At 42.8% G+C, this 24020-nt stretch overlaps 1 protein-coding gene across 2 annotated transcripts in view; it reads right to left on the reverse strand.

Moving 5' to 3' along the window:
- Positions 1–5773: 5773 nt before the first annotated feature.
- Positions 5774–24020, reverse strand: part of LOC142732886 (gastrula zinc finger protein XlCGF66.1-like) — a 95318-nt gene continuing 77071 nt past the window's right edge. For both annotated transcript variants that reach the window (XR_012879720.1, XR_012879719.1), the window contains exon 11: positions 5774–7135. The gene's annotated coding sequence lies outside the window, so the exon portion shown is untranslated. The remainder of the gene's footprint in view (positions 7136–24020) is intronic.

Consider the following 24020-nt stretch of genomic DNA (forward strand, 5'->3'; position numbering starts at 1 on the left):
AGAAAACTCTGCGCTCCGAAAGCCAAATGGCGCTCCCTCCCTTCTGAGCCCCACAGCGTGCCCAAACACCAGTTTACGTCCACATATATGATATTTTATATCCGGGAGAACCCGCTCAACATTGTATGAGGTATTTGTCTTCAGTGGCACAAACTGGGCACAAGATATTGTGCATTAAAATGGCATATCAGTGGAAAATTTAAATTTTCACTTTGCACCATCCGCTGCGCATTAACGCCTTCGCGCACCACGACTTAATAGCATGTTGTGGTGCGGGGGGTTATATATGGAGCGGGCTCATGCGCTGCGCTCGCTCCATATTCTGCAGGTGTCCACTGTGTATTACAGCTGACACCCGGGACTAATGGACAGGAACAGCGATCGCGCTGTTACAGGAGTCTGTATAAATGATGATATACTGCAATACATTAGTACTGCAGTGTATTGTACCAGCGACCTAATGATCGCTCGTTCCAGTCCCCTAAAGGGACTTTTGGGAGGTTTCCACTGTTTTGGTACCTCAGGGGCTTTGCAAATGCGACATGACACCCGAAAACCATTCCAGCTACATTTGAGCTCCAAAAGCCAAATATTGTTCCTTCCCTTCTGAGTCCTGCCGTGGGTCCAAACAGCAGTATATTACCACATCTGGCGTATTGCTGTAATCAGGACAAATTGCTTTAAAAATTTTAGGGTGATTTTTCTCCTTTATTCATTGTAAAAATTTAAAATTTCTATGTTTTTTAGAAAAAAGTAGATTTTCAATTTCACGGCCTAATTCCACTAAATTCAGCAAAAAAAACTGTGGGGTCAAAATGCTAACTATACCCCTAGAAAAATTCCTTGAGGGGTGTAGTCTACAAAATGGGGTCACTTTTGGGGGGTTTCCACCGTTTTGCTCCCTCCAGGGCGTTGCAAACGCGACATGGCACTGAAAACCAATCCAGCACAATCTGCGCTTCACAATCCGAATGGCGCTCCTTCCCTTCTGAGCTCTGCCGTGGGTCCAAACAGCAGTTTAGTACCACATATGGGGTATTGCTAAAATTGGGAGAAGTAGCTTTACAAGTTTTGGGGTGCTTTTTATTCTTTATGCCTTGCAAATATTTTTTTTTTATATATTTTTTCAGAAAGTAATTTTCACTTTCACATTCAAACTCCAATAAATATAGCAGAAGACCTGTGGGGTCAAGATGCTAACTATACCCCTAGATAAATTCCTTGAGGTGTGCAATTTCCAATACCGTGTCACTTTTGGGGGATTTCCACTGTTTTGGCACTACAAGACCTCTTCAAACCCGACATGGTGCCTAAAATATATTCTAAAAAAAGGAGGCCACAAAATCCACTGGGTGCTCCTTTGCTTCTGAGGGTGGTATTTCAGTGCATTATCACACTTGGGCCACATGTGGGATATTTCTAAAAACTGCAGAATCTGGGCAATAAATATTGTGTTGCGTTTCTCTGGTAAAACCTTCTGTGTTACAGAAACAAATGTATTACAAATGAATTGCAGCAAAAAAAATAAAATTTGTCAATTTCCCCTCTACATTGCTTTAATTCCTGCGAAACGCCTAAAGGGTTAAGAAACTTTCTGAATGCTGTTTTGAATACTTTGAGGGGTGCAGTTTTTAATATGGGGTGATTTATTGGGTCTATCTAATACAAAAGGCCCTGAAAGCCACTTCAGAACTGAACTGGTCCTTGAAAAATAGCCTTTTGAAATTTTCTTGAAAATGTGAGAAATTGCTGGTAAAGTTCTAAGCCTTGTAACGGCCTAGAAAAATAAAATAATGTTTAAAAAACTATGCAAATATAAAGTAGACATATGGAATATGGGAAATAGTAACTATTTTGTGTGGTATTACTATCTGTTTTACAAGCAGATACATTTAAAATGAGAAAAATCATAATTTTTGCAAATTTTCTCTAAATTTGTGTTTTTCAAAAATAAACAATGAATTTATTGACCTAATTTTTCCACTAATATAAAGTACAATATGTCACGAGAAAACAATCTCAGAATCGCTTGGATAGGCAAAAGCATTCCAGAGTTATTACCACATAAAGTGACACGTCAGATTTGAAAAAATGGGGCTGGTCCTGAAGGCCAAAATGAGCTCGGTCTTGAAAGGGTTAAACACTGTATACACTGTACTGCTATACACACTGCTATAACAGAGGGCTCTCTGCGCAGATGCCTCATGCTCACTGAGGGTATGTTGACACGCAGTGACCAAAAACGTCTGAAAATACTGAGCTGTTTTCAGGCGAAAACAGCTCCTGATTTTCAGACGTTTTTGTAGCAACTCGCATCCCAAGAAGTGACATGCATTTATTTTTCGTGGGCGTCTTTTTAAGCGCCGTATTTTGACAGCCACGCGTAACATTACACCGCGTGGGAACAGAGCACCGTAAAACCCATTGAAAGCAATGGGCAGATGATTGTAGGCGTTTTTTCAGGCGTAATGCGAGGCGTAAAACGCCCGAATTACATCTGAAAACACTGCGTGTGAACATACCCTGAGGTTGTTATGTTGTAACCACGGTAACCACTAATGTATCACCTGTTCCTACTTGTTAACTCAGGTTGAATCACTGATTGTATTACCACACTGGTTTATATATACCGTTAAGATTGTTGGTCATTGCTTGACAAAGATCCCATAGCGACGGATCGAAACATTGCCTGCCTGGGGTGAATAAACACACCACCTTTTCTCACCAATTTTCTTGGAGTGCTGCCTCTTCTTTTTGGGGGGGATTATATATATATATATATATACACACACACACACACACGCATATATTATATATACACACAAGGTTCAGGTTTAAGCTTCCTACACAAGCAATTGGGCAGCTGAATTTTGGGTGCCCGTCCGTCAAAGACTGCCAGGGACCCCGGAGAGAAGATCCCGGTGGTTTTCACCACTTCTGTCTTCTCTGTACTCATGTACACATTTATAGAGTAGAGGTTGCTTCCGCTATTGGTCCCGGTGGTCATGTGACTGGTCACATGATTGCCGAGATGCGGGTAGTAGGAGCCTGCTGCAGGGTCTAGCTAGACCCAGCACAGCCGTATCAGTGACCATAGTCAGTGTAACACGGCTGATCTCCCCTTCTGTGCACAACCAGTTACAGAGGAAAAGTATAGTGTAATAAAAATAAAATGTAATAAAAATTCCCCAAATGTCTTTTCTTACCTTTGAGGGAAAGGCCATTAAAATAAAAAGGTAAAAAAATAGATAATCACACATATCAGCCCCCCCCCCCCCCCAATCATTGCCATTGGCCATTGACACAATTACATTTACGGTAGATAATGACGATCACAAATAAAAAGTCTAGTTTTCTCTTCAAGATATAAGCCTAAAAATGCTGAAAAAGCAAAAGCATTAATAATAGAAAACGTCAAAGACCAACAAATAAAAATATTGTAGCCGTTTAACTGAGAATCAAATCAGAGACATCAGTCAGCTGAATAAGGGTCCGACACACCGCCTAATGGAATGCTTTGTTTTATAATAGGGGTCATCTCAAATAAAAGAGGCGTGCAGCAGCAAGGTCATCAAATTCACCTTAACCCCTTAACGCTCCAGGACGTACTATTATGTCATGGTAAGTGCATCATTCCCGCTCCATGACATAATAGTATGTCATGGATGAAACACGGTGCCGTTCGCGCGGGGCGCGTTTATGAGCTGTGATAGCTGCTGTTTCCGACAGCAGGCTATCACAGCTCAGTGTGCAGGGACCAATCGCGGTGGTCCCCGCAGATTGACCCCTCAGAAGCCGCGTTCAATAGCGATCGCGGCTTCTTAGAGGTTAAACCGCCATCGACGGCCCGCTACATGATAGCGGCCAGCGATGGTGGCTATGGCAACCAGAGTCCTAACAATGGACTCCGGCTACGCCATCGACGGAAGCCTAGTAGGTCCTGACATAGTGAGTAGCTGACAGCTCTAATACACTACACTACGCATGTAATGCAGTGTATTAGAATAGCGATCAGGGCCTCCTGCCCCCAAGTCCCCTAGTGGGACAAAGTAAAAAAAAGTAAAAAAAAAGTTGTGTAAAAATAAGAAAATAAAAGTTTTAAGAGTAATAAAAGTAAAAATCCCCCCTTTTCTCTTATCAGTCCTTTATTATTAAAATAAATAAACAAATAAACTATACATAATTGGTATCGCCGCATCCGTAACGGCCTGAACTACAAAATTATTTCGTTATTTATCCCGCACGGTGAACGCCATAAAAGAAAATAATAATAAACCGTACCAGAATCATAATTGTTTGGTCACTTCACCTCCCAAAAAATGGAATAAAATTAGTTCAAAAAGTCGCATGTACCTAAAAATGGTAATGATGGAAACTACAGTTCGTTACGCAAAAAATAAGTCCTCGCACGGCTTTATTGATGGAAAAACAAAAAAGTTCTGGCTCTTAGAATAAGGTAACACAAAAAGGGAATGATTTTTTATAAAAAGTATTTTATTGTGCAAACGCCATAAGACATAAAAAAACTATAAACATCTGGTATCGCCGTAATCGTATCGCCCCGCAGAATAAAGTGAATATGTCATTTATAGCGCACGGTGAACGCTGTAAAAAAAATAGAATAAAAAAACAATAGTAGAATTGCAGTTTTTTAGTCATCACGCCACCTAAAAATAGAACAAAAACTGATCAAAAAGTCGCATGCCCCCCAAGAAAACTACAATGGATTCCTCAAGGGGTCTAGTTTCAAAAATGGGGTCACTTTTTGGGGGTTTCCACTGTTTTGGCACCACAAGACCTCTTCAAACCGGACATGGTGCCTAATAAAAAAGAGGCCTCAAAATCCACTAGGTCTTCCTTTGCTTCGGAGGCCGGTGCTTCAGTCCATTACCGCCCGAGGGCCACATATTGGATATTTCTCAAAACGGCAGAATCTGGGCAATAAGTATTGAGTTGCGTTTCTCTGGTAAATCCTTTTGTGTTCTAGAAAAAAATCGTATAAAAAGGATTTTCTGACAAAAATAAATAAATATGTAAATTTCACCTCTACTTTGCTCTAAATTCCTGTGAAACACCTAAAGGGTTCATAAACTTTCTAAATGCTGTTGTGAATACTTTGAGGGGTCCAGTTTCTAAAATGGGGTGCTTGATAGGGGTTTCTAATATATGGGCCCCTCAAAGCAACTTCAGAACTGAACTGGAACCCCAAAAAATAAATAAATTAGGCAATTCTTCGCTTCTTACATTATACTGATAATGAGCCGTGCCCACCCCGAGATGACCCCAGTTTTAAATGTTTGTATAAACTGAGACCCCTATTAGACCATTTCAGTGCCCGGTTTTCCCAAGCATACACCCCAAGAAGTGTATTTCTATTGATGAGTCCTTGGTACATTTTAAAGGGAGGGTTCAATTCCGCCAGTACCTGCCGGGTAAGAGGGCAAGGTATGGCGTGAAGATGTATAAGCTGTGCGCGAGTGCATCAGGGTATACCTACAGATTTAGGATATATGAAGGGAAGGACACCAGTATTCAGCCCCCAGAATGCCCCCCCCCCTTACTGGGAGTTAATACAAAAATTGTGTGGGATTTGGTGCACCCACTGCTAGACCAGGGTTACCACCTCTACCTGGATAATTTTTATAACAGCATCCCTCTCTTCAAGTGCCTCGCTTCCAGAAGTACTGCGGCATGCGGCACCGCTAGAAGAAATCTGAGAGGCCTCCCTAAGACTCTGCAGGGCAAACACTCAGAAGGGGTGAGAGCAGGGCACAATCTAGCAGCAACATATTGTGTGTCAAGTACAAGGACAAGAGAGATGTCACACCAGTACCCATGTACCTGTACGAGGTACCAGTACAGAGACCCCCAAACCAGACTACATCCTGGACTATAATAGGTACTTGGGAGGGGTGGACTTATCAGATCATGTCCTGAAGCCCTACAGCGCCATACGGTGTGGTATAAGAAGCTGGCCGTGCACATCATACAGATGGCATTGTACAATGCGTACGTGCTACGTCGATGTGCAGGCCAGACGGGAAATTTCCTGGAATTTCAAGAGGTGGTTATCAAGAAACTAATCTTTAGGGACCAAGAAGGGGGATACCCAGTACTTCTGGAAGCGAGGCCACACGCATCGTACCAGGGCAACACTTTCCAGGAGAAGTTCCCCAAACTGGCAAGAAAGGAAAAAGTCAAGAGGTACAAAGTCTGATATAAGAGGGGGATAAGGAAGGACACAATATATCAATGTGACGAGTGCCCCGAAAAACCAGGGCTCTGTATGAAAGTGTTTTAAAATGTATCATACATCCCTTGATTTTTAATCTACCCCAGTTTTACTTACCCTGATGAACTCCGCACATCTTATCCCCCCTCGTCTTTCCCCTCTGGGCCCTGCTGTGTGTCCAGGCAGCTGATAACAGCCACATTGAGGGTATTGCCATACCCAGGAGAACCCACATTACAGTTTATGGGGTGTAGGCTTCCGGTCAAAATGCTCACTAAACCTCTAGATGAATGCCTTAAGGGGTGTAGTTTTTAAAACGGGGTCACTTCTTGGGGGTTTCAACTGTACTGGTACCTCAGGGGCTTCTGCATACATGACTTAGCACCAGAAAATCCCCAGTAGGCCAAATGGTGGTCCTTTCCTTCTGAGCCCCCGATGGGCCAAACGGCAGTTTATCACCACAACTGGGATATTGCCGCACTCAGAACAAATTGGGCAACAAAATGGGGTATTTTATTCCTTGTGAAAATTTTACATTTTTAGCCGAAACGACATATCATTGGAAAAAATTACATTTTTGTTAATTCACAGCCCAATTCAAATAAATTCTGTGAAAAAATGGTGTGGTCTAAATTGTCACAACACTCATAAATGAATTCCTTGAGGGGTGTAGTTTCCAAAATGGGGTCACTTCTGGTGGGTTTCCATTGCTTTGATACCTCTGGGGCTCTGCAAATGTGACATGGCACCGAAAACCAATCCAGCAAAATCTGCACTCCAAAGAACACACAGCACTCCTTCCCTTCTGAGGCCTCCCACGGGCCTAAACGGAAGTTTATAGCCACAAATGGGGTATTGCTGCACTCAGGAGAAATTGGGCAACAAAATGGGGTATTTTCTTCCCTGTGAAAATAAGAAATGTTGAAGAAAAATGACATTTTATTGGAAAAAATTTAATTTTTTAAATTTCACAGCCCAATTCGTGCTGTGTAAAAACTGTGGGATCAAAATCGGAACAACAACCATAAATTAATTCCTTGAGGAGTGTAGTTTCCAAAATGGGGTCACTTTTGGGAAATTCCTACTGTTTTGGCACCTCAACACCTCTTCAAACCTGGCATGCTGCCTAAAATATATTCTAATAAAAAAGGAGGCCCCAAAATGCACTAGGTGCTTCTTTGCTTCTGGGGCTTGTGTTTTAGTCCACGAGCGCACTAGAGCCACATGTGGGACATTTCTAAAAACTGCAGAATCTGGACAATACATATTTATTAGTGTTTCTCTGGTAAAACCTTCTGTGTTACAGAATTTTTTTTAATAAAATTGAAATTCAGCAAGAAAAATGAAATTTGCAAATTTCACATCCACTATGATTTAATTCCTGTGAAATGCATAAAGGGTAAAAAAAACTTCTAAATGCTGTTTTGAATACAATGAGGGGTCTAGTTTGTAAAATGGGGTGTTTTATGGGGGTTTCTAATACATAAGCCCCTCAAAGCCACTTCGGAACTGAGCAAGTACCTTAAAAAAAAGTAACTATTTTGGGTGGTATAACCATCTGTTTTACAAGCAGATGCATTTAAATTCAGAAAAAAAATTTTTTTTCTAAATTTTCTCTAAATTTTGCAATTTTTCACAAATAAACACTGAATATATCGACCAAATTTTACCACTAACATGAAGCCCAATGTGTCACGAGAAAACAGTCTCAGAATCGATTGGATAGGTTTAAGCATTCCGACGTTATTACCACATAAATTGTAATTTGTCAGATTTGAAAAATGGGCTCTGAGCCTAAAGGCCCAAACTAGGCTTTAATCGTACCAACAACGGAATGTAATGGAGTTTTCTGCTGAAAGCACCTGCTCTAGCACTACAAACACTGATGAGCATTAACCCCTTTGCGACATTTTACGTATCCATACGCCAAAGTCGGGTAGGCGAAGTATGGAGCGGGCTCAACAGAGACCGCAGCATTTAAATAGTTAGAAAGAGGGGGGCGACCCCCTCTAACAGCTTATCGCGCCCCCGCAACACAATCATGGGAGGACGATGGTTGCTACGGCTGCCTGGGGGCCTAATGAAGGCCCCCAGGTCGGCCATCTTTGTACACCTATTAAGACCTGCCTCCGGCAGGGCTTAATAGTTGTATTGCAGTACATCGTAATTCTGACAGTCATTAGTATTGGGGTATGTTCACACGGCCAAATTTCAGACGTATACGAGGCGTATTTTGCCTCGTTTTACGTCTGGAAATACGTCTCAAATACGTTGGCAAACATCTGCCCATTCATTTGAGTTTGCCGACGTACTGTGCAGACGACCTGTTATTTACGCGTCGTCGTTTGACAGCTGTCAAAAGACGACGCGCAAAAATACAGCCTCGTCAAAAGAAGTGCAGGACACTTCTTTGGACGTTTTTGGAGCGGTTTTCTCATAGACTCCAATGAAAACAGCTCCAAAAACGGACGTAAAAAACGCCGCGAAAACGGCGTGAAAACGCTGCGAAAAATGCGAGTTGGTAAAAAAGCGTCTGAAAAGCAGGGTCTGTTTTCCCTTGAAAACAGCTCTGGATTTTCAGACATTTTTGTTGACTACGTGTGAACATACCCTTGCAGTATATCGTGAAAGTGATCTAGCGATCGCTGGTTGAAGCCCCCTAGGGGCACTAATAAAAAAAAAAGTAAAAATGAGTTAAAGTTTTTTTTTATGTAAAAAAAATATATGTATATTAAAAGTAAAAAAAAAAACCTTTTCCCATTTTTCCCCTAGAGCATAGTAAAGAAATAAATAAACATAATTGTTATCGCCGCGTCCGTAAAGGTCTGAAATATTACAATATATCTCTATTTAACCCGCATGGTGAACGCCGTAAAAATAAATAATTGTAAAACGCCAGAATCTCTATTTTTTGCTCACCTAATCTCCCACAAAAAATGAAATAAAAAGTGATCAAACCGTCGCATTTACACACTGAATGGTATTATTAAAAACGACAGCTTATCCCGCAAAAAATAAGCCCTCATACCACTTAATCGACGTTAAAATAAAAAAGTTGTGGCTCTCGGAATTTGGCGACGCAAAATAAATTCTCTTTTTTACACTTAGGTTTTTACTTGTAAAAGTAGTAAAATATAGAAAAAACTATATATATTTGGTATCGCTGTAGTCGTATTGACCCGCAGAATAAAGTTATCATGTTGTTTTAATTGTACAGTGAATTCCGTAAAAACGGCGGGCAATAAACCATGAAGGAATCGCTGTTTTTTTCATTTTCTACCCCACAAATAATTTTTTTCCCGTTTCCTAGTACATTATATGGCAAAATAAATGGTGCTACAAAAAACTACAACTCGTCCCGCAAAAATCAAGCCCTCATAGTACTATATCGATGGATAAATAAAGGCGTTATGGCATCTGGAAAGTGGAGAGGAAAAAAACAAAATGAAAATCTGAAAAAGGGCTGCGGCGGGAAGGGGTTAACGAAAGGACCTCGAATATATATATTAGGGAATTGTTGATATGGTATTTAACCCCTTCCCGCCGCAGCCATTTTTCAGATTTCGTTTTTTCCTCCCCACCTTTCATAACCCATAACCTTTTTATTTTCCCATCAATATATCCGTACAATGGCTTGTATATTGCAGGACAAGTGCTTGATTTTCACACCACCATTTCACTGGCATTTGCGGGGTGGAATAGGAAAATAACAGCAATTCCTCAATCTTTTGGGGGGTTTCATTTTTACGGCATACACCGTGCGGTAAAAGCGGAATGTTTACTTTATTCTACCAGTCAATACGATTACGGCGACACCAAATTTATATAGTTTTATAGTATTTATATCGGTTTTTTTTGTTTTACTACTTTTACAAGGAAAAAACTGATTGTTACAAATATAATATGAAATCTGTCGCCATATTCGGAAATCCATAACTTTTTTTTCCGTCGATTGATCGGTATGAGGGCTTATTTTGTAGTTTCTATTAGTACCACCTTGGGGTACATGAGACTTTTTGTTAAATTTTATGTGGGAGATGAAGTGACCAAAAAAACAGCAATTCTGGCGCTTACATTTTTTCAACGTTCACCTTGCGGGTTACATACACGATGTTCCTAATTATTATGCACATTACAGGGGGCCGCCCCTATTTCTAACCTCTGAAATGCCGCGGTCGCTATGACCGTGGCGTTTAAGGCGTTAAACAAGCGACATCGCGCTCGAGATAGATACAGCCGACACGCTCGTTCAATGGAGCTCCATACTCCTCCATGCAATGTGCACTGTATATACACGGCGGATGTCGGGAAGAGGTTAACCCTTAATGGAAATGTGTCGCGAATTAAACCTTTTTTTTTTAAAGTAAGTTACTTATTTCTATTATATTTTTTACGTTTTTTGCTGTATTTTTTTTTCTTCCACATGGTGGAAAGTATTAAAAATTAAATAATAATTTGACATGTTTTCCTATGTTGGCCACCAGAGGGAGCACTTCCCAGAATTACAGCAAGGTGAATAAGGCAAAGCAACCTGACTCACAGCTGCCGTAAATGTGGGAGGGAATCTCACCCCCTCTCATACAAGCCAGGAAAAGGTGTCTTCAAATTGCTAAGCAGTGTCCGGCTGCCATTTTGGGTGTGATTGTCCAAATGGCAGAAGCTATAGGACACACCAAAAGGCTAAGGGTACGTTCACACGCTTACGAAACAGAGGGAAAACAGCTCCTGATTTTCAGCCATTTTTTAATCAAACTCACGTTTTTGGCGCTGTTTTTTACAATAGTTTTTGGAGCGGTTTTTCTATAAAGTCAATGAAAAACCGCTTAACCCCTTCAGGACCCAGCCTGTTTTGGCCTTCAGGACCCAGCCAATTTTTTAAAATCTGACATGTGTTACTTTATGTGGTAATAACATTGGAATGCTTTTGCCTATCCAAGCGATTCTGAGATTGTTTTCTCGTGACATGTTGTACTTTATGTTAGTGAAAAAATGTTGTCGATAATTTTGGTATTTATTTCTGAAAAACACCACAATTTAGAAAAAATTTCCAAAAATTAGCATTTTTCTAAATTTAAACGTATCTGCTTGTAAAACAGATAGTAATACCACACAAAATAGTTACTAATTAACATCCCCCATATGTCTACTTTAGATTGGCATCATTTTTTGAACGTCCTTTTATTTTTCTAGGCCGTTACAAGGCTTAGAACTTTAGCAGCAATTTCTCATATTTTAACCCCTTCCCCCTGCTTGCATTCTGGGCCCTAATGTCCAAGCCATTTTTTACATTTTTCCATTGTCACATTCGAAGAGCTGTAACTTTTTTATTTTTGCGTCGGCATAGCTGTATAAGGTCTTGTTTTTTGCGGGACGACTTGCAGTTTTTATTGGTACCATTTGAGAGTAGATGCGACTTTTGATCACTTTTTAGTCAGGATTAACAGAAAACAGCAATTTTTCCATTGTTTTTTATTTTATTTTTTACGGCGTTCACAGTGCGGGTTAAATAATGTAACAGCTTTATAGTCGGGGTCGTTACGGACGCGGCGATACCAAATATGTCTAACTTTTTTGCTTTATTGTATTTTTTTTTAATAGTAAAGCATTTTGTAAGGGGAAAAAGTGGGTTTTTCATTTTTTTTTCACTTTTTTTTAAAATTAACTTTATTAAACTTTTTTTACTTTTATACTAGTCCCACTAGGGGACTTCACTATCCTCCGATCGCTATTGAAATACACTGCAATACTTTTGTAAGCAGTGTATTACTGCCTGTCCGTTTAAAACGGACAGGCATCTGCTAGGTCATGCCTGCGGCATTATCTAGCAGGCATTCGCTCCAGGCAGACCTGGGGGCCTTTATTAGACCCCCGGCTGCCATAGAAGACACTGACACTCGGCGATTTTATCGCCGGGTGTCGGTGGGAGAGAGAGGGAGCTCCCTCCCTCTCTCCAAAACCATTCAGATGCGGTGCACGCTATTGTGCACCGCATCTGAAGGGTTAAACGGGTGAGATGGATACGAATATCGATCTCACCCGGCAAAGCCTCTGGCAGCTGAGAGCAGGGAGATTTGACGGCTCCCTGCTCCGTTTACTTTATTCTACATAGAATGGCGGCGCTGTAGAATAAAGCCCATTAATGACCGCCGTGAAAAGGCTTATCGGCGGTCATTAAGGGGTTAAAGAAAATTTCAAAAGGCTATTTTTTCAGGAACCAGTTCAGTTCTGAGGTGGCTTTGAGGGCCTTATATATTAGAAAATCCCCAGAAGTCACCCCATTTTGAAAACTGCACCCCTCAAGGTATTCGAATCAGCATCAACAAAGTGTTTTAACCCTTTAGGCGTTTCACAGGAATTAAAGCAAAGTAGAGGTGAAATTTACAAATTTAATTTTTTTTGCCGAAATTCATTTCTAATAAAAAAAAAATTGTAACACAGAAGGTTTTACCAGAGAAACGCAACTCAATATTTATTGCCCAGATTCTGAAGTTTTTAGAAATATCCCACATGTGGCCCTAGTGTGATAAAGGACTGAAGCACAGGCCTCAGAAGCAAAGGAGCACCTAGTGGATTTTGGGCCTCCTTTTTTTTTAGAATATATTTTAGGCACCTTGTCAGGTTTGAAGAGGTCTTGTGGTGCCAAAACAGTGGAAACACCCCAAAAGTTACCCCATTTGGGAAACTTCACCCCTCAAGGAATTTATCTAGGTGTATAGTTAGCATTTTGACCGCACAGGTTTTTCCGCTAAATTTATCAGAATTAGTCTGTAAAAATGAAAATCGACTTTTTTCTGAAAAAACATAGAAATTTTTAATATTTACAAGAGATAATAAAGAAAATGCACCCCAACATTTGTAAAGCATTGTCTCCCGATTACGGCAATATCCCATATGTGGTAATAAAGTGCTGGTTGGACCCACAGCAGGGCTCAGAAGAAAAGGAGCGCCATTTGGATTTTGGAGCATGGATTTTGCTGAATTGGTTTTCGGTTCCATGTCGCGTTTGCAACACCCTGGAGGGACCAAAAAAGGGGAAACCCTCCAAAAGTGACCCCATTTTGGAAACTACACCTCTCAAGGAATTTATCTAGGGGTATAGTTAGCATTTTGACCACACAGGTTTTTTGCAGAATTTAGTGGAATTAGGCAGTGAAAATGAAAATCAACTTTTTTTCTGAAAAAGCATAGAAATTTTTAATTTTTACAAGGAATAAAGTACCACAACATATGTAAAGCATTTTCTCCTGATTACGGCAATACCCCATATGTGGTAATAAACTGCTGATTGGACCCATGGCAGCGCTCAGAAGGGAAGTAGCGCCATTTGGATTTTGGAGCACGGATTTTGCTGCATTGTTTTTCGGTGCCATGCCGCCTTTGCAACACCCTGGAGGGACCAAAACAGTGGAAGCCCCTCAAGTTACCCCATTTTGGAAACTACACCCCTCAAGGAATTTTTATAGGGGTATAGTGAGCATTTAGACTCCACGGGTCTTTTGCAGAATTTATTAGAATTAGGCGGAGAGAATTAATATCACAATTTTTTTCCACTAAAAGGTTGCATTTTCTCATTTTCACAAGGGATAAAGGAGAAATAAACAACCAATTTTTGTAAAGCAATTTGTCCCGGGTACGGAAATACCCCACATGGAGTCATACATTTTTTTCATTAGAAATGAATTAACCCTTTAAGGACTGATCCATTTTTTGCTTTCTTATTTTAGTTTTTCACTACCCGCCTTCCAAGAGCCATAACTTTTTTCTTTTTCCGTCAGTAGAGAGATGTGAGGGCTTATTTCTTGCGGGAGGAGCTGTAGTTTCTACTGACACCATTTAAAGTGCCATAAAAAGTACTGGGAAACTGAAAAAAAAATAGTTAAATATAGGAATATAGGAAAAAAATCTGATTCCATTTTTCAGGGTTTTCGTTTTTACAGCTTTCGCCGTGCAGTAAAAATGAAAACGACAGCGATTTTGGCGGTTTAAATTATTTAAGTTTTTTACGGTGTTCACCGTGCGAGTTAAATGATGGTATATTGTAATAGTTCGGCCTTTTACGGACGTAGCGATATCAATTCGGTTTATTTTTTTACATTACTTTTGAAGAAAAATGGGTAAATCAGGGTAAATGCAATATGTGAGGAGTACATCTGGATATATGTAAGCTGTGAGGAGTACATCAGGGTATATGTAATATGTGAGGAGTACATCAGGGTATATGTAAACTGTGAGGAGTACATCAGGGTATATGTAATATGTGAGGAGTACATCAGGGTATATGTAATATGTGAGGAGTACATCAGGGTATATGTAATCTGTGAGGAGTACATCAGGATATATGTAATCTGTGAGAAGTACATCAGGGTATATGTAATCCGTGAGGAGTACATCAGGATATATGTAATCTGTGAGAAGTACATCAGGGTATATGTAATCCGTGAGGAGTACATCACGGTATATGTAATCTGTGAGGAGTACATCAGGATATATGTAATCTGTGAGAAGTACATCAGGGTATATGTAATATGTGAGGAGTACATCAGGATATATGTAATATGTGAGGAGTACATCAGGGTATATGTAATCTGTGAGGAGTACATCAGGGTATATGTAATCCGTGAGGAGTATATCAGGGTATATGTAAGATGTGAGGAGTACATCAGGGTATATGTAATATGTGAGGAGTACATCAGGGTATATGTAATATGTGAGGAGTACATCAGGGTATATGTAAGATGTGAGGAGTACATCAGGATATATGTAATCTGTGAGGAGTACATCAGGGTATATGTAATATGTGAGGAGTACATCAGGGTATATGTAAAATGTGAGGAGTACATCAGTGTATATGTAATCTGTGAGGAGTACATCAGGGTATATGTAGTCTGTGAGGAGTACATCAGGGTATATGTAATATGTGAGGAGTACATCAGGGTATATGTAATCTGTGAGGAGTACATCAGGGTATATGTAATCTGTGAGGAGTACATCAGGGTATATGTAAGATGTGAGGAGTACATCAGGATATATGTAATCTGTGAGGAGTACATCAGGGTATATGTAATCTGTGAGGAGTACATCAGGGTATATGTAATATGTGAGGAGTACATCAGGGTATATGTAATATGTGAGGAGTACATCAGGGTATATGTAATATGTGAGGAGTACATCAGGATATATGTAATCTGTGAGGAGTACATCAGGGTATATGTAAGATGTGAGGAGTACATCAGTGTATATGTAATCTGTGAGGAGTACATCAGGGTATATGTAAGATGTGAGGAGTACATCAGTGTATATGTAATCTGTGAGGAGTACATCAGTGTATATGTAATCTGTGAGGAGTACATCAGGGTATATGTAAGATGTGAGGAGTACATCAGGGTAAATGTAATCTGTGAGGAGTACATCAGGGTATATGTAATATGTGAGGAGTACATCAGGATATATGTAATCTGTGAGGAGTACATCAGGGTATATGTAAGCTGTGAGGAGTACATCAGGGTATATGTAATATGTGAGGAGTACATCAGGGTATATGTAATCTGTGAGGAGTACATCAGGGTATATGTAATCTGTGAGGAGTACATCAGGATATATGTAATCTGTGAGGAGTACATCAGGGTATATGTAAGATGTGAGGAGTACATCAGTGTATATGTAATCTGTGAGGAGTACATCAGTGTATATGTAATCTGTGAGGAGTACATCAGGGTATATGTAAGATGTGAGGAGTACATCAGGGTAAATGTAATCTGTGAGGAGTACATCAGGGTATATGTAATATGTGAGGAGTACATCAGGATATATGTAATCTGTGAGGAGTACATCAGGGTATATGTAAGCTGTGAGGAGTACATCAGGGTATATGTAATATGTGAGGAGTACATCAGGGTATATGTAATCTGTGAGGAGTACATCAGGGTATATGTAATCTGTGAGGAGTACATCAGGGTATATGTAATCTGTGAGGAGTACATCGGTATATGTAATCTGTGAGGAGTACATCAGGGTATATGTAATCTGTGAGGAGTACATCAGGGTATATGTAATCTGTGAGGAGTACATCAGGGTATATGTAATCTGTGAGGAGTACATCAGGGTATATGTAATCTGTGAGGAGTACATCAGGGTATATGTAATCTGTGAGGAGTACATCAGGGTATATGTAAGATGTGAGGAGTACATTAGGGTATATGTAATATGTGAGGAGTACATCAGGGTATATGTAATCGGTGAGGAGTACATCAGGGTATATGTAATCTGTGAGGAGTACATCAGGGTATATGTAATCTGTGAGGAGTACATCAGGGTATATGTAATATGTGAGGAGTACATCAGGGTATATGTAATATGTGCGGAGTACATCAGGGTATATGTAATATGTGAGGAGTACATTAGGGTATATGTAATATGTGAGGAGTACATCAGGGTATATGTAATATGTGCGGTGTACATCAGGGTATATGTAAACTGTGAGGAGTACATCAGGGTATATGTAAGATGTGAGGAGTACATCAGTGTATATGTAATCTGTGAGGAGTACATCAGGGTATATGTAATCTGTGAGGAGCACATCAGGGTATATGTAATCTGTGAGGAGTACATCAGTGTATATGTAATCTGTGAGGAGTACATAAGTGTATATGTAATCTGTGAGGAGTACATCAGGGTATATGTAAGATGTGAGGAGTACATCAGGGGATATGTAATCTGTGAGGAGTACATCAGGGTATATGTAATCTGTGAGGAGTACATCAGGGTATATGTAATCTGTGAGGAGTACATCAGGGTATATGTAATCTGTGAGGAGTACATCAGGGTATATGTAATCTGTGAGGAGTACATCAGGGTATATGTAATCTGTGAGGAGTACATCAGGGTATATGTAATCTGTGAGGAGTACATCAGGGTATATGTAATCTGTGAGGAGTACATCAGGGTATATGTAATCTGTGAGGAGTACATCAGGGTATATGTAAGATGTGAGGAGTACTGTAATGGCAGGAAGGAGGTGAAGGGAAGGTGAGCCCTAATCTACCCACCGCCCTGTCCCTGCCTACTTGCAACGACCCGCCCTAGGCGACGGGGTACAACTGGGCGGCGGTCCCTACGCTGTCTAAGTGCACGGGAGAACAAACAGGGAACACGCAAGGGAAGGGGCAGTAGCCCACGGAACGCCGCGAGGAAACGGAGCGGTGAAGAGTTGTCAGGACCAGGATGAAGTGGAGTATACCCAAGTGAGCACGGAGGAGGAAGCAAGCCGGAGGCAAAGCAAAGCGGGTTAAGCAGAACAGCAGCAAGGCAGAAGCACGGCAGAAGCAGGCTGGAGCAAGCAGCAGTGGGGCCAGGAATCCAAAAGAATTACAAGCACTGAGGAGGAGAACACAGCAGGTAATAAAGGACAGGGGGCGGAGCTAACTCCGACTGACCAGGCCGCGATAGGCTCTCCCACTTCTGAGCCTGCCACCCTGGTTGGTCGGAGATGGTGTCAGTCGAACAGGTCTGGCCTCAGGTGTGGATTAATTAATCCCAGGAGTATACCTAGACGTAGTACCTGGCAGATCCCTAACAGTACTCCCCCTTTTATGAGGGGCCACCGGACCCTTACTAAGAGGACCCGGTTTAGTAGGGAAGAGAAGGTGGAACCTCCTGATCAATACCCCAGCGTGAACATCACGGGCAGGTACCCAAGTCCTCTCCTCCGGCCCGTACCCTCTCCAATGGACCAGGTACTGGAGGGAGCCCTGGACCATCCTACTGTCCATAATCTTTGCCACCTCGAATTCCACCCCCTCAGGGGTGAGAACGGGAACAGGAGGTTTCCTCGAGGGGAACCAGGACGGGGAGCAGCGTTTAAGGAGGGAGGCATGGAAGACGTCATGTATGCGAAAGGATGGGGGCAGCTCCAGACGGAAGGATACAGGGTTGAGGACTTCAATGATCTTATAAGGCCCAATAAATCGGGGAGCAAACTTCCTGGACGGGACCTTAAGGCGCAAGTTCCTGGACGACAACCAGACCAAATCCCCGACGACAAACCGGGGGTTAGCAGAACGTCTACTATCCGCCTGAATCTTTTGTGCGCTCTGGGACACCTCTAGGTTCTTCTGAACCTGGGCCCAGACAGTGCACAGTTCCCGATGAACATCCTCTACCTCAGGATTATTGGAGCAACCAGGGGAAACGGAGGAGAACCTTGGGTTAAACCCGAAATTACAGAAAAACGGGGAGACCCCTGACGAGTTACTGACCCGGTTATTCAGGGAAAATTCAGCAAGGGGAAGGAATGAGACCCAATCGAATTGACAGTCAGAGATGAAACACCTTAAATATTGTTCCAGGGACTGGTTAGTCCTCTCCGTTTGGCCATTAGTTTCGGGATGGAAGGAGGAGGAGAAGGACAGATCAATCTCCAACTTTTTACAAAAGGCTCTCCAAAATAAGGAAACAAATTGTACCCCTCTGTCAGAAATTATATTGACTGGGGCCCCATGGAGACGCAGGATGTGTTTCACAAACAAAGAAGCTAACGTCTTGGCGTTAGGTAGCTTCTTAAGGGGCACAAAGTGGCACATCTTGCTGAAGCGGTCTACTACCACCCACACCACCGACTTGCCCTGAGATGAAGGCAAATCGGTGATAAAATCCATGGAGATATGGGTCCAAGGTCTCTGGGGAATGGGCAAGGAACGTAGTAGGCCCGCAGGTCGGGACCTAGGGGTTTTGGACCTAGCGCAAACCTCACAAGCGGCGACGTAAGCCCTAACGTCTTTAGGCAACCCAGGCCACCAATAGTTTCTGGTAATGAGGTGTTTGGTGCCCAAGATGCCAGGATGACCAGATAGAGCGGAGTCATGGTTTTCCCTGAGTACCCTTAGCCGGTATTGCAGGGGAACAAACAGTTTGTCCCCAGGGACGTTCCCGGGAGCTGCACCCTGATCAGCCGCGATATCAGAAGCTAAATCAGAATCCGTGGCAGAAACGATTATACCAGGGGGTAAAATACAAGCAGGATCCTTCTCGGAAGGAGGATTGGCAATGAAACTACGTGACAGGGCATCAGCCTTAATATTCTTGGACCCAGCCCTATAGGTAACCAAGAAATTAAATCTGGTAAAGAATAGTGCCCACCGAGCTTGTCTAGGATTAAGCCTCCGGGCCGATTCTAGAAAAACCAGATTCTTGTGATCCGTAAGGACCGTTACCTGGTGTCTGGCCCCCTCCAGGAAGTGCCGCCACTCTTTAAAAGCCCATTTAATGGCTAGAAGTTCGCGGTTGCCAATATCATAGTTACTCTCCGTGGGCGAAAACTTCCTAGAGAAGTAAGCACAGGGGCGGAGATGGGTGAGGGAGCTGGTACCCTGGGACAAGACGCCCCCACTCCCACCTCGGATGCGTCAACCTCCACAATAAATGGCTCCTCTTGGTTGGGCTGAATCAGCACGGGGGCCAAGATAAAGCACTTCTTGAGGGTCTCAAAGGCCTGGACGGCCTCAGGGGACCAATGGAGGACATCAGCACCCTTGCGAGTAAGGTCTGTAAGAGGCTTAGCGACGACCGAGAAGTTGGCAATAAATCTCCTGTAATAGTTGGCGAACCCTAAAAAACACTGCAACGCCTTAAGGGAGGCAGGTTGGACCCATTCCGCCACAGCCTGAACCTTGGCAGGGTCCATGCAGAATTCATGAGGAGTGAGGATTTGCCCTAAAAATGGTATCTGCTGTACCCCAAAGACACATTTTTCAGTCTAAGCAAACAGATTATTCTCCCGAAGGACCTGGAGCACCTTCCTGACATGCTCCACGTGGGAGGACCAGTCCTTGGAAAACACCAGTATGTCATCAAGGTACACAACAAGAAAATTACCCAGGTAATCTCTCAGGATTTCATTAATAAAATTCTGGAAGACCGCAGGGGCATTACACAACCCAAAGGGCATGACCAGGTATTCGAAATGACCCTCGGGTGTGTTGAACGCAGTTTTCCACTCATCCCCCTGTTTGATGCGGATAAGGTTATATGCCCCCCGTAGATCGAACTTAGAAAACCATTGGGCTCCCTGAACCTGATTAAAAAGATCCGGAATCAAAGGAAGTGGGTACTGGTTCCTTACGGTGACCTTATTCAGGTTACGATAATCAATGCACGGCCTAAGACCACCATCCTTCTTCCCCACAAAGAAGAAGCCAGCACCTACAGGAGAAGTCGAGGGGCGAATGAAACCCTTGGCCAGGCATTCTTGGATATACACCCTCATAGCTTCACGTTCAGGACATGAAAGATTAAATATCCTACCCTTAGGAAGCTTGGCACCAGGCACCAAATCGATGGCGCAATCGTAATCTCTATGGGGGGGCAACACCTCGGAGGCCTCCTTAGAAAACACATCGGCGAAGTCCTGAACAAACTCAGGAAGCATGTTTACCTCCTCCCGGGGAGAAATAGAGTTAACAGAAAGACATGACATAAGACATTCACTACCCCATTTGGTGAGATCCCCAGTATTCCAATCAAACGTGGGATTATGCAACTGCAACCAGGGAAGACCTAATACCAGATCAGACGATAATCCCTGCATCACCAGTACAGAGCACTGCTCCAAATGCATGGAGCCAACCAGGAGTTCAAAAACAGGAGTATGCTGAGTAAAATAACCATTAGCAAGGGGAGTTGAGTCGATACCTACTACAGGGATAGGATAAGGTAAATCAATAAAAGGCATTTTTAGAGACATAGCAAATTCCACAGACATGATATTAGCAGATGAGCCAGAATCCACGAAGGCACTGCCAGTGGCAGACCGGCCAGCAAACGAGACCTGAAAGGGAAGCAAAATTTTATTGCGTTTCACATTAACGGGAAATACCTGTGCGCCCAAGTGACCTCCCCGATGATCACTTAGGCGCAGAAGTTTTCCGGCTTTTTATTCTTGCGCCTGGGACAGGTGTTCAGAAGATGCTTGTCGTCCCCACAGTAGAAGCAGAGACCATTCATTCTGCAAAACTCCCTACGTTGTCGAGGGGACATGGAGGCCCCGAGTTGCATAGGTACCTCCGAGTCCTCCGTGGAGAGGCGAGGAGACGGGACCTCGGGGGGAATCGCAGAAAAGTCAGAGGGGAGCACATTGAAGCGTTCAAGCTGACGTTCCCTGAGACGTCGGTCAAGTCGTACTGCTAGGGCCATAACCTGGTCAAGGGAGTCAGAAGAGGGGTAACTAACCAGCAGATCCTTCAGGGCGTCAGATAATCCTAACCTAAACTGGCACCTTAGGGCCGGATCGTTCCACCGAGAAGCTACGCACCACTTTCTAAAATCAGAACAGTACTCCTCAACCGGTCTCCTACCCTGACGTAAGGTCACCAGCTGACTCTCGGCTAAAGCAGTCCTGTCAGTCTCATCGTAAATGAGTCCGAGGGCAGAGAAAAAGCGATCAACAGAGGAAAGTTCAGGGGCGTCAGGAGCCAAGGAGAAGGCCCACTCTTGGGGCCCTTCCTGGAGTCGGGATATGATGATACCCACCCGCTGGTTCTCGGAACCTGAGGAGTGGGGTTTAAGGCGGAAATACAGTCTGCAACTCTCCCGGAAGGAGAGAAACGTCTTACGGTCTCCTGAGAACCGGTCAGGTAACTTGACGTCGGGTTCTAGAGGTGAGGTGAGGGGAACTACTATGGCAGCGTCACCCTGGTTGACCCTCTGGGCCAGGGCCTGGACCTGTAGGGAGAGGCCCTGCATCTGCTGGGTCAGGGTCTCAAGGGGGTCCATGATAGCGTCAGCGTAGGGGAAATGGTAGACTAGGTAAGTGGCTTGTAATTATGTAATGGCAGGAAGGAGGTGAAGGAAAGGTGAGCCCTAATCTACCCACCGCCCTGTCCCTGCCTACTTGCAACGACCCGCCCTAGGCGACGGGGTACAACTGGGCGGCGGTCCCTACGCTGTCTAAGTGCACGGGAGAACAAACAGGGAACACGCAAGGGAAGGGGCAGTAGCCCACGGAACTCCGCGAGGAAACGGAGCGGTGAAGAGTTGTCAGGACCAGGATGAAGTGGAGTATACCCAAGTGAGCACGGAGGAGGAAGCAAGCCGGAGGCAAAGCAAGCGGGTTAAGCAGAACAGCAGCAAGGCAGAAGCACGGCAGAAGCAGGCTGGAGCAAGCAGCAGTGGGGCCAGGAATCCAAAAGAATTACAAGCACTGAGGAGGAGAACACAGCAGGTAATAAAGGACAGGGGGCGGAGCTAACTCCGACTGACCAGGCCGCGATAGGCTCTCCCACTTCTGAGCCTGCCACCCTGGTTGGTGGGAGATGGTGTCAGTCGAACAGGTCTGGCCTCAGGTGTGGATTGATTAATCCCAGGAGTATACCTAGACGTAGTACCTGGCAGATCCCTAACAAGTACATTCGGGTATATGTAATATGTGAGGAGTACATCAGGGTATATGTAATCGGTGAGGAGTACATCAGGGTATATGTAATCTGTGAGGAGTACATCAGGGTATATGTAATCTGTGAGGAGTACATCAGGGTATATGTAAGATGTGAGGAGTACATCAGTGTATATGTAATCTGTGAGGAGTACATCAGGGTATATGTAGTCTGTGAGGGGTACATCAGGGTATATATAAGATGTGAGGAGTACATCAGGGTATATGTAAGATGTGAGGAGTACATCAGGGTATATGTAATCTGTGAGGGGTACATCAGGGTATATATAAGATGTGAAGAGTACATCAGGGTATATGTAAGATGTGAGGAGTACATCAGGGTATATGTAATATGTGCGGAGTACATCAGGGTATATGTAATATGTAAAGAGTACATTAGGGTATATGTAATATGTGAGGAGTACATCAGGGTATATGTAATATGTGCGGTGTACATCAGGGTATATGTAAGCTGTGAGGAGTACATCAGGGTATATGTAAGATGTGAGGAGTACATCAGTGTATATGTAATCTGAGGAGTACATCAGGGTATATGTAATATGTGAGGAGTACATCAGGGTATATGTAATATGTGAGGAGTACATCAGGATATAGGTAATATGTGAGAAGTATATCAGGGTATATGTAATATGTGAGGAGTACATCAGGGTATATGTAATATGTGAGGAGAACATCAGGGTATATGTAAGCTGTGAGGATTACATCAGGGTATATGTAAGCTGTGAGGAGTACATCAGGGTATATGTAAACTGTGAGGAGTACATCAGGGTATATGTAATCTGTGAGGAGTACATCAGGGTATATGTAATATGTGAGGAGTACATCAGGGTATATGTAAGATGTGAGGAGTACATCAGGGTATATGTAATATGTGAGGAGTACATCAGGGTATATGTAAGATGTGAGGAGTACATCAGGGTATATGTAATATGTGAGGAGTACATCAGGGTATATGTAATCTGTGCAGAGAACATCAGGGCATAATAAGAGGGTATAATAATGCGGTAAATAAATAATAATTCATAGATGAGAAAACTTCACAGTAGGGGAGACTTAGATGTGGGCTTGAATAGCACCCTGGAAAACGAAACTCTAGCAGCTCTAGAGGAGTTATTACAAGAACAAATTTCCCCTCAACAAGGTGGGTTTCCAACCTCGATAGTCCCTAGGTCAACAAGGTTTCCCCCCATGTCCCTGTGTCCACAAGTGGAGATTTTCACTAAACTTGTGATGGAGGACTTCCAACAAATTTCAATTATTAAACAGTATGACAATTTGACAGCAAATCAAAGGTCAGCTTTGAAACAACTACAATCTTATAAAGATGTGGGATATAAACCAGCG

Source organism: Rhinoderma darwinii, unplaced genomic scaffold (assembly GCF_050947455.1).
Source record: "Rhinoderma darwinii isolate aRhiDar2 unplaced genomic scaffold, aRhiDar2.hap1 Scaffold_927, whole genome shotgun sequence".
NCBI classification, from domain to species: Eukaryota; Metazoa; Chordata; class Amphibia; order Anura; family Rhinodermatidae; genus Rhinoderma; species Rhinoderma darwinii.